At 48.3% G+C, this 13,732-nt stretch overlaps 1 protein-coding gene across 1 annotated transcript in view; it reads left to right on the top strand.

Annotated features, from left to right (window-relative positions):
• The window catches only part of aatka (apoptosis-associated tyrosine kinase a), an 82,986-nt gene that overhangs the window by 23,825 nt on the left and 45,429 nt on the right, over window positions 1-13,732 (top strand). The window lies entirely within an intron of this gene.

Raw genomic sequence — 13,732 nt, 5'->3', positions numbered from 1 at the left:
TTTAATGCGGAAGAGAGGAGATCGGTCTGTGTCACTCCCCCTCCTGCGTCCCCAGACGATGACATACACACACACACACACACACACACACACACACACACACACACACACACACACACACACACACACACACACACACACACACACACACACACACACACACACACACACACACACACACACATGCGGACAACTGGGTCACCCCCTCCCCCCATCCTCATATTATGGACTGTCATGGTGCTTCTGTTCAGAGACAGAGTCTAAAACGGCACCACAGTCCCTATGTAGAGAACAGGGTGTCATTTGGGACACAGTTAAGGTGAATAAAGCAGCCCCTCATAGTGTCAGATTATAGCTAGACAGACAGCCCATCATAGTGTCAGGTTATAGCTAGACAGACAGCCCATCATAGTGTCAGGTTATAGCTAGACAGACAGCCCCTCATAGTGTCAGGTTATAGCTAGACAGACAGACCCTCATAGTGTCAGGTTATAGCTAGACAGACAGCCCATCATAGTGTCAGGTTATAGCTAGACAGACAGCCCATCATAGTGTCAGGTTATAGCTAGACAGACAGACCCTCATAGTGTCAGGTTATGAGGAAGACAGACAGCCCCTCATAGTGTCAGGTTATAGCTAGACAGACAGCCCATCATAGTGTCAGGTTATAGCTAGACAGACAGACCCTCATAGTGTCAGGTTATGAGGTAGACAGACAGCCCATCATAGTGTCAGGTTATAGCTAGACAGACAGCCCATCATAGTGTCAGGTTATGAGGAAGACAGACAGCCCCTCATAGTGTCAGGTTATAGCTAGACAGACAGACCCTCATAGTGTCAGGTTATGAGGAAGACAGACAGCCCCTCATAGTGTCAGGTTATAGCTAGACAGACAGCCCCTCATAGTGTCAGGTTATAGCTAGACAGACAGCCCCTCATAGTGTCAGGTTATAGCTAGACAGACAGCCCATCATAGTGTCAGGTTATAGCTAGACAGACAGCCCCTCATAGTGTCAGGTTATGAGGTAGGTAGACAGCCCATCATAGTGTCAGGTTATAGCTAGACAGACAGCCCCTCATAGTGTCAGGTTATGAGGTAGACAGACAGCCCCTCATAGTGTCAGGTTATAGCTAGACAGACAGACCCTCATAGTGTCAGGTTATAGCTAGACAGACAGCCCATCATAGTGTCAGGTTATAGCTAGACAGACAGCCCCTCATAGTGTCAGGTTATGAGGTAGGTAGACAGCCCATCATAGTGTCAGGTTATAGCTAGACAGACAGCCCCTCATAGTGTCAGGTTATGAGGTAGACAGACAGCCCCTCATAGTGTCAGGTTATAGCTAGACAGACAGACCCTCATAGTGTCAGGTTATAGCTAGACAGACAGCCTATCATAGTGTCAGGTTATAGCTAGACAGACAGCCCATCATAGTGTCAGGTTATAGCTAGACAGACAGCCCCTCATAGTGTCAGGTTATAGCTAGACAGACAGCCCATCATAGTGTCAGGTTATAGCTAGACAGACAGCCCCTCATAGTGTCAGGTTATAGCTATACAGACAGCCCCTCATAGTGTCAGGTTATAGCTAGACAGACAGCCCATCATAGTGTCAGGTTATGAGGAAGACAGACAGCCCCTCATAGTATCAGGTTATAGCTAGACAGACAGCCCATCATAGTGTCAGGTTATAGCTAGACAGACAGACCCTCATAGTGTCAGGTTATGAGGTATACAGACAGCCCCTCATAGTGTCAGGTTATGAGGAAGACAGACAGCCCCTCATAGTGTCAGGTTATGAGGAAGACAGACAGCCCCTCATAGTGTCAGGTTATAGCTAGACAGACAGCCCATCATAGTGTCAGGTTATGAGGAAGACAGACAGCCCCTCATAGTGTCAGGTTATAGCTAGACAGACAGCCCATCATAGTGTCAGGTTATAGCTAGACAGACAGCCCATCATAGTGTCAGGTTATGAGGAAGACAGACAGCCCCTCATAGTGTCAGGTTATAGCTAGACAGACAGCCCCTCATAGTGTCAGGTTATAGCTAGACAGACAGCCCATCATAGTGTCAGGTTATGAGGAAGACAGACAGCCCATCATAGTGTCAGGTTATAGCTAGACAGACAGCCCATCATAGTGTCAGGTTATAGCTAGACAGACAGACCATCATAGTGTCAGGTTATAGCTATACAGACAGCCCATCATAGTGTCAGGTTATAGCTAGACAGACAGCCCCTCATAGTGTCAGGTTATAGCTAGACAGACAGCCCATCATAGTGTCAGGTTATGAGGAAGACAGACAGCCCCTCATAGTGTCAGGTTATAGCTAGACAGACAGCCCCTCATAGTGTCAGGTTATAGCTAGACAGACAGACAGCCCATCATAGTGTCAGGTTATGAGGTAGACAGACAGCCCATCATAGTGTCAGGTTATGAGGTAGACAGACAGCCCCTCATAGTGTCAGGTTATAGCTAGACAGACAGCCCCTCATAGTGTCAGGTTATAGCTAGACAGACAGACAGCCCATCATAGTGTCAGGTTATAGCTAGACAGACAGCCCATCATAGTGTCAGGTTATAGCTAGACAGACAGCCCCTCATAGTGTCAGGTTATAGCTAGACAGACAGCCCCTCATAGTGTCAGGTTATAGCTAGACAGACAGCCCATCATAGTGTCAGGTTATAGCTAGACAGACAGACCCTCATAGTGTCAGGTTATAGGTAGACAGACAGCCCATCATAGTGTCAGGTTATAGCTAGACAGACAGCCCATCATAGTGTCAGGTTATAGCTAGACAGACAGCCCATCATAGTGTCAGGTTATAGCTAGACAGACAGACCCTCATAGTGTCAGGTTATGAGGAAGACAGACAGCCCCTCATAGTGTCAGGTTATAGCTAGACAGACAGCCCCTCATAGTGTCAGGTTATGAGGTAGACAGACAGCCCCTCATAGTGTCAGGTTATAGCTAGACAGACAGCCCCTCATAGTGTCAGGTTATGAGGTAGACAGACAGCCCCTCATAGTGTCAGGTTATAGCTATACAGACAGCCCCTCATAGTGTCAGGTTATAGCTATACAGACAGCCCATCATAGTGTCAGGTTATAGCTATACAGACAGCCCATCATAGTGTCAGGTTATGAGGTAGACAGACAGCCCCTCATAGTGTCAGGTTATAGCTAGACAGACAGCCCATCATAGTGTCAGGTTATAGCTAGACAGACAGCCCCTCATAGTGTCAGGTTATGAGGAAGACAGACAGCCCCTCATAGTGTCAGGTTATAGCTAGACAGACAGACCCTCATAGTGTCAGGTTATGAGGTAGACAGACAGCCCATCATAGTGTCAGGTTATGAGGTAGACAGACAGACCATCATAGTGTCAGGTTATAGCTAGACAGACAGCCCATCATAGTGTCAGGTTATAGCTAGACAGACAGCCCCTCATAGTGTCAGGTTATAGCTAGACAGACAGACCCTCATAGTGTCAGGTTATAGCTAGACAGACAGCCCCTCATAGTGTCAGGTTATGAGGTAGACAGACAGCCCCTCATAGTGTCAGGTTATAGCTAGACAGACAGCCCCTCATAGTGTCAGGTTATGAGGTAGACAGACAGCCCCTCATAGTGTCAGGTTATAGCTAGACAGACAGCCCCTCATAGTGTCAGGTTATGAGGTAGACAGACAGCCCCTCATAGTGTCAGGTTATAGCTAGACAGACAGCCCCTCATAGTGTCAGGTTATAGCTAGACAGACAGCCCATCATAGTGTCAGGTTATAGCTAGACAGACAGCCCCTCATAGTGTCAGGTTATAGCTATACAGACAGACCCTCATAGTGTCAGGTTATAGCTAGACAGACAGCCCATCATAGTGTCAGGTTATGAGGTAGACAGACAGCCCATCATAGTGTCAGGTTATAGCTATACAGACAGCCCATCATAGTGTCAGGTTATGAGGAAGACAGACAGCCCCTCATAGTGTCAGGTTATAGCTAGACAGACAGCCCATCATAGTGTCAGGTTATAGCTAGACAGACAGCCCCTCATAGTGTCAGGTTATGAGGTAGACAGACAGCCCCTCATAGTGTCAGGTTATAGCTAGACAGACAGCCCCTCATAGTGTCAGGTTATGAGGTAGACAGACAGCCCCTCATAGTGTCAGGTTATAGCTAGACAGACAGCCCCTCATAGTGTCAGGTTATAGCTAGACAGACAGCCCCTCATAGTGTCAGGTTATAGCTAGACAGACAGCCCATCATAGTGTCAGGTTATGAGGAAGACAGACAGCCCCTCATAGTGTCAGGTTATAGCTAGACAGACAGCCCCTCATAGTGTCAGGTTATAGCTAGACAGACAGACCCTCATAGTGTCAGGTTATAGCTAGACAGACAGCCCCTCATAGTGTCAGGTTATAGCTAGACAGACAGACCCTCATAGTGTCAGGTTATAGCTAGACAGACAGCCCCTCATAGTGTCAGGTTATGAGGTAGACAGACAGCCCCTCATAGTGTCAGGTTATAGCTAGACAGACAGCCCCTCATAGTATCAGGTTATAGCTAGACAGACAGCCCCTCATAGTGTCAGGTTATAGCTAGACAGACAGCCCCTCATAGTATCAGGTTATAGCTATACAGACAGCCCATCATAGTGTCAGGTTATAGCTAGACAGACAGCCCATCATAGTGTCAGGTTATGAGGTATACAGACAGACAGCCCATCATAGTGTCAGGTTATGAGGTAGGTAGACAGCCCATCATAGTGTCAGGTTATGAGGTAGGTAGACAGACCATCATAGTGTCAGGTTATGAGGAAGACAGACAGCCCCTCATAGTGTCAGGTTATAGCTAGACAGACAGCCCATCATAGTGTCAGGTTATAGCTAGACAGACAGACCCTCATAGTGTCAGGTTATGAGGTAGGTAGACAGACAGCCCCTCATAGTCTCCGATTATGAGGTAGCTAGACAGACAGACCATCATAGTCTCAGATTATGAGGTAGCTAGACAGACAGCCCATCATAGTCTCAGATTATGAGGTAGCTAGACAGACAGCCCATCATAGTCTCAGATTATGAGGTAGGTAGACAGACAGCCCAACACTAAGTAGTGACAGACCAACTGCAGGTCACCTTCATCCACAGCCCTGGTGACTGATAGCATTGTTCACCCTTTTATCATATTGTCAAATAGACATGATTCACTTATTGACATTCTGTGACAGACAGACAGAACACCTTTTTGGTGCCTTTCAACCACAGAGTAAATAATGGATGTACTTCATCTTCCCACTAAAGAAGAATAAGATGTTGCTTGTTGTTTTGGGCTGTTATCTAGCTGTTCTGGTTCTCAGTGTGTTATGTTACCCACCCCCAGAGGTTCTCTTAAAGGCCAGCGTTGCCCTGTTACCTCAGCCCTACCGCTGTGTGTGTGTTGTCTGTCCTGTACTACAGCCTGTCACTCCCCATGTCTCCCTCTGGTTGTCTGTCCTGTACAACCTGTCACTCCCCATGTCTCCCTCTGGTTGTCTGTCCTGTACAGCCTGTCACTCCCCATGTCTCCCTCTGGTTGTCTGTCCTGTACAGCCTGTCACTCCCCATGTCTCCCTCTGGTTGTCTGTCCTGTACAGCCTGTCACTCCCCATGTCTCCCTCTGGTTGTCTGTCCTGTACAGCCTGTCACTCCCCATGTCTCCCTCTGGTTGTCTGTCCTGTACAGCCTGTCACTCCCCATGTCTCCCTCTGGTTGTCTGACTACATCCATTCCATCCTCCTAACTCTTTACTGTGTGTGTGTGTGTGTCTGTCAGTGTGTGTGTCTTGACTGTGAATTGTGTGTGTGCGTGTGCGTGCGTGCGTGCGTGCGTGTGTGTGTGTGTGTGTGTGTGCGTGTGTGTGGCTGTAGCTCTGTCCTGACTGCATACTGCTGCTTCTCACCAAGCAGGGACAGTTTATTTGTGGGTTGCATAAAGGCTGTCCCTGGTTTCAAAGAATGTGTTGACGCCCCCTCTTTCTCTCTCTCCCTCTTTCTCTCTCTCCCTCTTTCTCTCTCCCTCTTTCTCTCTCTCCCTCTTTCTCTCTCCCTCTTTCTCTCTCCTTCTCTCTCTCTCCCTTTTTCTCTCTCCCTCTTTCTCCCTATGTCTCCCTCTTTCTCTCTCTCCCTCTTTCTCTCTCTCTCCCTCTTTCTCTCTCTCTCCCTCTTTCTCTCTCCCTCTTTCTCCCTCTTTCTCCCTATGTCTCCCTCTCTCTCCCTCTTTCTCCCTCTCTCACCCTCTTTCTCTCTCTCTCTCCCTCTTTCTGTCTCTCTCTCCCGCTCTCTCTCTCTCTCCCTCTCTCCCTTTCTCCCTCTCTCTCTCTCCCTCTTTCTTTCTCTGGGGGTTTTGATTGTAGTGGTGTTTAGATTGGCAATCTGCCCATCCTGCAGTACTGTCGGCACCTGGTCCCGGGTTGAAAAGGGGAATATGTTTGTGTATGTGTGTTAGGGAGGGTAAGTGGAGGATGGAGGGTAGCTATTCAGCTGTTACCAGTTTAGCCAGTGTGTCTAATGCATAGAGAGAGTGGGGGAGAGAGAGAGAGAGAGAGAGAGGTTGACAGGGTGAGAGATATTCACAGAGGGAACAGACCTTTTCTCCTCCTCAATCAGAGCATATCACATTAGCAGTGGTGTGTGAGAGTAGAGCTCCCACTCATGGATTGTGTGTGTGTGTGTGTGTGTGTGTGTGTGTGTGTGTGTGTGTGTGTGTGTGTGTGTGTGTGTGTGTGTGTGTGTGTGTGTGTGTGTGTGTGTGTGTGTGTGTGTGTGTGTGTGTGTGTGTGTGTGTGTGTGTGTGTGTGTGTGTGTGTAATCCCACTCGTGGATCTAACTGAGTGTTGCCTCCATCAGTGTGAGACATGGCCCACTGCTTCCTGTTACCACGGAAACTCACTTTTGGCTGAATCTATGGGGCTGTTGCACCACATTTCATTGTTTGTCTCTGACTGCCTGCCTCTGCCGCTGTGTGTGTCTGTTATGTGTGTGTGTCACAGTACAGAAGTGCTGAGTTCTTCAAAAGGGTTCTGCAGTCTTGACCTGTATAATGACCTTCACAAATTATTTAATCTATCTCTCTATCTATCTGTCTCTCTCTCTCTTTCTCTCATTCTCTCTCTCATTCTTTCTCTCTGTCTCTCTCATTCTCTCTCTCTGTCTCTCGCTCTCTCTCATTCTCTCTCTCTGTCTCTCTCATTCTCTCTCTCTTTCTCTCTCTGTCTCTCTCTCTCTCTCTGTCTCTCTCTCATTCTCTCTCTTTCTCTCTCTCTCTCTCTCACTCTCTCCCTCTCTCTCTCTGTCTCTGTCTCTGTCTCTGTCTCTCTGTCTCTCTCTCTTTCTCTCTCTCATTCTCTCTCTGTCCCTGTCTCTCTCATTCTCTCTCTCTGTCTCTCTGACTCTGTCTTTCTCCGTCTCGCTCTCATTCTCTCTCTCTGTCTCTCTGTCTCTCTCTGTCTCTCTTCGTCTCTCTCTCATTCTCTCTCTCTTTCTCTCTCTGTCTCTCACTCTGTCTTTCTCCATCTCGCTCTCATTCTCTCTCTCCTCTCTCTTTCCCTCTATCTTTCTCTCTCCCCCATCTCTCTCTGTCACTGGTGTTCTGTTTGTGCATGATTTGTAAGAAAGCATGTATTGAGCACAGTCCTATCCATTACACAACATCTGCACACGGCATATTCTATGCTGTTGGTTTTCAGCTCACAGAGCTGTATAAGAGGAAGGGAAGACTTGTGTATAGTTTATGTATGAGCTACTGGAGCACCAAAACGTATTGTTGTGTTCCATCACCACATCCAGAATATCAGACATAAAACCAGCATGCTACTAAACACACACTCTCTCCCTGACACTCTTTATCTCTCTCTCCTCTCCCTGACACTCTTTATCTCTCTCACCTCTCCCTGACACTCTTTATCTCTCCTCTCCCTGACACTCTTTATGTCTCTCTCCTCTCCTTGACACTCTTTATCTCTCTCTCCTCTCCCTGACACTCTTTATCTCTCTCCTCTCCTTGACACTCTTTATCTCTCTCTCCTCTCCTTGACACTCTTTATCTCTCTCTCTCCTATCCCTGACACTCTTTATCTCTCTCCCCTCTCCCTGACACTCTTTATCTCTCTCTCCTCTCCCTGACACTCTTTATCTCTCTCTCCTCTCCTTGACACTCTTTATCTCTCTCTCCTCTCCCTGACACTCTTTATCTCTCTCTCCTCTCCTTGACACTCTTTATCTCTCTCTCCTCTCCCTGACACTCTTTATCTCTCTCCTCTCCTTGACACTCTTTATCTCTCTCTCCTCTCCCTGACACTCTTTATCTCTCTCTCCTCTCCCTGACACTCTTTATCTCTCTCTCCTCTCCTTGACACTCTTTATCTCTCTCTCCTCTCCCTGACACTCTTTATCTCTCTCTCCTCTCCTTGACACTCTTTATCTCTCTCTCCTCTCCCTGACACTCTTTATCTCTCTCTCCTCTCCCTGACACTTTATCTCTCTCTCCTCTCCTTGACACTCTTTATCTCTTTCTCCTCTCCCTGACACTCTGTATCTCTCTCTCCTCTCCCCGACACTCTTTATCTCTATCTCCTCTCCTTGACACTCTTTATCTCTCTCTCCTCTCCTTGACACTCTTTATCTCTCTCTCCTCTCCCTGACACTCTTGATCTCTCTCCTCTCCCTGACACTCTTTATCTCTCTCTCCTCTCCCTGACACTCTTTATCTCTCTCTCCTCTCCTTGACACTATTTATCTCTCTCCTCTCCCTGACACTCTTTATCTCTCTCTCCTCTCCTTGACACTCTTTTATCTCTCTCTCCTCTCCCTGACACTCTTTATCTCTCTCTCCTTTCCTTGACACTCTTTATCTCTCTCTTCTCTCCTTGACACTCTTTATCTCTCTCTCCTCTCCCTGACACTCTTTATCTCTCTCTCTCCTCTCCTTGACACTCTTTATCTCTTTCTCCTCTTCCTGACACTCTGTATCTCTCTCTCCTCTCCCCGACACTCTTTATCTCTATCTCCTCTCCTTGACACTCTTTATCTCTCTCTCCTCTCCTTGACACTCTTTATCTCTCTCTCCTCTCCCTGACACTCTTGATCTCTCTCTCCTCTCCCTGACACTCTTTATCTCTCTCTCCTCTCCTTGACACTCTTTTATCTCTCTCTCCTCTCCCTGACACTCTTTATCTCTCTCTCCTTTCCTTGACACTCTTTATCTCTCTCTTCTCTCCTTGACACTCGTTATCTCTCTCTCCTTTCCTGTCTTTCCTCTCCTCTCCTCTCCTCTCCTGTCCTTCCCTCTCCTCTCCTCTCCCCTCCTCTCCCCTCCTCTCCCTCCTCTCCCCTCCCTTCCTCTCCTCTCCTCCTTTCTCCTCCCCTCCCCTCTCCTTTCCCCTCATCTCCTCTCCTCTCCCCTCATCTCCTCTCCCCCCTCCTCCCCTCCTCCTATCCTGTCCTTTCCCCTCCTCTCCCCCCCTCGTCTCCTCACGTCTCCTCTCAGGTTGACATATCCATCATCATCCCCACAGCACTGTAGACAGCTCTTTAATCAGGAGAATATGAGCCTCAGCTAAAGTGCTTTGTTTTCATTTTGCTGCCACACCGCCATTGGTAATGGGGGCTCCTCAAATATTTATAGAAGGCCTAGGTCGATGGTCCCGGCCTGTCTGCCTGAGAGAGAGAGAGGGAGAGGGGAGGGAGGGATTGATGGAAAGAGGTAGGGAGAGAGGAAGGTAAAGAAAGAGTAACAGGGACACTACCATACATCACAACACCATTCAGCCCTCAGATGTCATGCTCCAAAGAAGAGCAGCCTGTAAGAGGAACATGGAAACCTCCAGATCTCCCTCCTATTGACAGAGCACCACGCCCCCTGAGAGACTAAGGTTCCCCAGCAACTTATAATAGGATACTCAAATAAAGACAGTGGTAGAGGGAGCGATGGATCTTAAAATGGCTGCTCTATGGGAAGCTTTCTTCAGTTATATTAAGGGGAGTACCAGGAGGATTTCTATGGGTAGTTACAGTACAATCTCCTCACTCCTAGCAGTGGCCCCAATTACAGTACAATCTCTTCACTCCTTGCAGTGACCCCAATTACAGTACAATCTCCTCACTCCTAGCAGTGAACCCAATTACAGTACAATCTCCTCACTCCTAGCAGTGAACCCAATTACAGTACAATCTCCTCACTCCTAGCAGTGGCCCCAATTACAGTACAATCTCCTCACTCCTAGCAGTGGCCCCAATACAGTACAATCTCCTCACTCCTAGCAGTGGCCCCAATTACAGTACAATCTCCTCACTCCTAGCAGTGAACCCAATTACAGTACAATCTCCTCACTCCTAGCAGTTGCAACAATTACAGTACAATCTCCTCACTCCTAGCAGTTTCCACAATTACAGTACAATCTCCTCACTCCTAGCAGTGGCCACAATTACAGTACAATCTCCTCACTCCTAGCATTGGCCACAATTACAGTACAATCTCCTCACTCCTAGCAGTGGCCCCAATTACAGTACAATCTCCTCACTCCTAGCAGTGGCCCCAATTACAGTACAATCTCCTCACTCCTCCTCCTGACCCCCTAAAGTTGGCATTCAAACTTTAATTTTGAGAGGCCACTGATGGCCAAATGTAATCTCTTTCTGATGCGAAGGAGGAGGTGGGAAGAATGAGGAGGGGGGAGATTTAGTAAGCTCTCTGTGTTGGCATGTGCGTGCGTATGTGTGTTCCTGCAGGCCTCTTGCCTGTGTGTGTGTCTACTGTATCTCTTCCTCCCCCTGTTATCTCTTTCATCCTGTCTGTCTTCCTCTCCTCTTTCTATCTCTCTCTTCCTCTCCTTTTTCTATCTCTCTCTTCCTCTCCTCTTTCTATCTCTCTCTCTTCCCCTCACACAAAGTACCTGTAGAATACTAGTAACTTTCGTGTGTTTCATTTACTTCCTTTCTGTACCATTCATGTATACTCTACTGTACTTAATAGTGAACAGTAAAACACACGTTGTGAGGCAGTCAGAGGAAACAGTCTGTGGTATATCTTTACGCTGCTGATCTGATTGCAGTAATATAAAGTAGATTACACTTTCATTAGGTCCGTTTGCATCATGTTTTCACTATTTATTTCCGGTGGCGGCAGTGTGAGTCCCTTCTGCTCCTATTCTACACACACACTCTACACATACACTGCTGCCTCCATATTAGATCTGCATCACAATCCCTGTTCCCCTATGGGCCTTGTTCCCCTATGGGCCTTGTTCCCCTATGGGCCTTGTTCCCCTATGGGCCCTGTTCCCCTATGGGCCCTGTTCCCCTATGGGCCTTGTTCCCTTATGAGCCCTGTTCCCCTATGGGCCTTGTTCCCCTATGGGCCCTGTTCCCCTATGGGCCCTGTTCCCCTATGGGCCTTGTTCCCCTATGGGCCTTGTTCCCCTATGGGCCCTGTTCCCCTATGGGCCCTGTTCCCCTATGGGCCTTGTTCCCCTATGGGCCCTGTTCCGAATGTGTTATAACACATTTCTCCATCTGCAACACTAGTCATTCAACACAGCTGCTGAAAAGGGGGTTCAATGCACTGTCAAAGGGGCTCCGAAGCACTGTCATTATCGGCTGAGGAGAGTGCACTGACACTGTCATCATGGGCTCCTGAGTAGGGAACACTGAGACTGTCATCATGGGCTCCTGAGTAGGGAACACTGACACTGTCATCATGGGCTCCTGAGGAGAGAGCACTGACACTGTCATCATGGGCTCCTGAGGAGAGAGCACTGACACTGTCATCATGGGCTCCTGAGTAGGGAACACTGAGACTGTCATCATGGGCTCCTGAGTAGGGAACTGACACTGTCATCATGGGCTCCTGAGTAGGGAACACTGAGACTGTCATCATGGGCTCCTGAGGAGGGAACACTGACACTGTCATCATGGGCTCCTGAGTAGGGAACACTGAGACTGTCATCATGGGCTCCTGAGTAGGGAACACTGAGACTGTCATCATGGGCTCCTGAGTAGGGAACACTGAGACTGTCATCATGGGCTCCTGAGGAGAGAACACTGAGACTGTCATCATGGGCTCCTGAGTAGGGAACACTGAGACTGTCATCATGGGCTCCTGAGTAGGGAACACTGAGACTGTCATCATGGGCTCCTGAGTAGGGAACACTGAGACTGTCATCATGGGCTCCTGAGTAGGGAACACTGACACTGTCATCATGGGCTCCTGAGGATGGAGCACTGACACTGTCATCATGGGCTCCTGAGGAGGGAGCTGACACTGTCATCATGGGCTCCTGAGGAGAGAGCACTGACACTGTCATCATGGGCTCCTGAAGAGGGAACACTGACACTGTCATCATGGGCTCCTGAGGAGGGAGCACTGACACTGTCATCATGGGCTCCTGAGGAGGAAACACTGACACTGTCATCATGGGCTCCTGAGGAAAGGGAACTGACACTGTCATCATGGGCTCCTGAGGAAAGGGAACTGACACTGTCATCATGGGCTCCTGAGGAGAGAGCACTGACACTGTCATCATGGGCTCCTGAGGAGGGAACACTGACACTGTCATCATGGGCTCCTGAGGAGGGAACTGACACTGTCATCATGGGCTCCTGAGGAGGGAGCTGACACTGTCATCATGGGCTCCTGAGGAGAGAACACTGACACTGTCATCATGGGCTCCTGAGGAGGGAACTGACACTGTCATCATGGGCTCCTGAGGAGGGAACTGACACTGTCATCATAGGCTCCTGAGGAGAGAGCACTGACACTGTCATCATGGGCTCCTGAGGAGGGAACACTGACACTGTCATCATGGGCTCCTGAGGAGGGAACTGACACTGTCATCATGGGCTCCTGAGGAGGGAGCTGACACTGTCATCATGGGCTCCTGAGGAGAGAGCACTGACACTGTCATCATGGGCTCCTGAGGAGGGAACACTGACACTGTCATCATGGGCTCCTGAGTAGGGAACTGACACTGTCATCATGGGCTCCTGAGGAAAGGGAACTGACACTGTCATCATGGGCTCCTGAGGAGGGAACTGACACTGTCATCATGGGCTCCTGAGTAGGGAACTGACACTGTCATCATGGGCTCCGGAGGAGGGAGCACGAGCAGGGGAAGTCATTATTTTCCTGCTCGTTGTCCAAAATGTCTGCTACACCGCTACTTGTATTAGTTTGGACAGTTGACAACGTTTATTGATGTGTTCGCTTCATAGTTCATTTGAGAAGTACAATAATTAAGTTTCCATTTCAGGAAAATAGCCAAGGCACCGCCAAGCAAAAATCTATGATTGAAGCAAAGTAACGTTCTGAATGACCAACCAATCAGAGCCATTTCAGACGCTCTTCTCGTGCACATTATTTCTTTATTGGCTGTTTTAAAAAATCACATTCACATTTATTCACATGCGATTGGATAAGCTAAATGTGCTTTGCATTGTAGGCTACTTTGTATATGATTTCTCTATTGTGCTACATCATTGATAAGTGGTATACCTCCACTACAATACTTTGCTACGTGTCAGTGGGGATTAAGAAGTGAGTACAGACAATGACCAGTGAAAGTGGGTAGAAGACCTATAACCTCCAGTCTACCACTGGGAAGTCTATACTACATCCTGTTACTGCTTACTTCCTATAACCTCCAGTCTACCACTGGGAAGTCTATACTACATCCTGTTACTGCTTACTTCCTATAACCTCCAG

Source organism: Salvelinus fontinalis, chromosome 2 (genome assembly GCF_029448725.1).
Source record: "Salvelinus fontinalis isolate EN_2023a chromosome 2, ASM2944872v1, whole genome shotgun sequence".
Lineage (NCBI taxonomy): Eukaryota > Metazoa > Chordata > Actinopteri > Salmoniformes > Salmonidae > Salvelinus > Salvelinus fontinalis.
The sequence above is the reverse complement of the archived record's forward strand: the minus strand, read 5'-3'. Positions and strand labels throughout refer to the sequence as shown.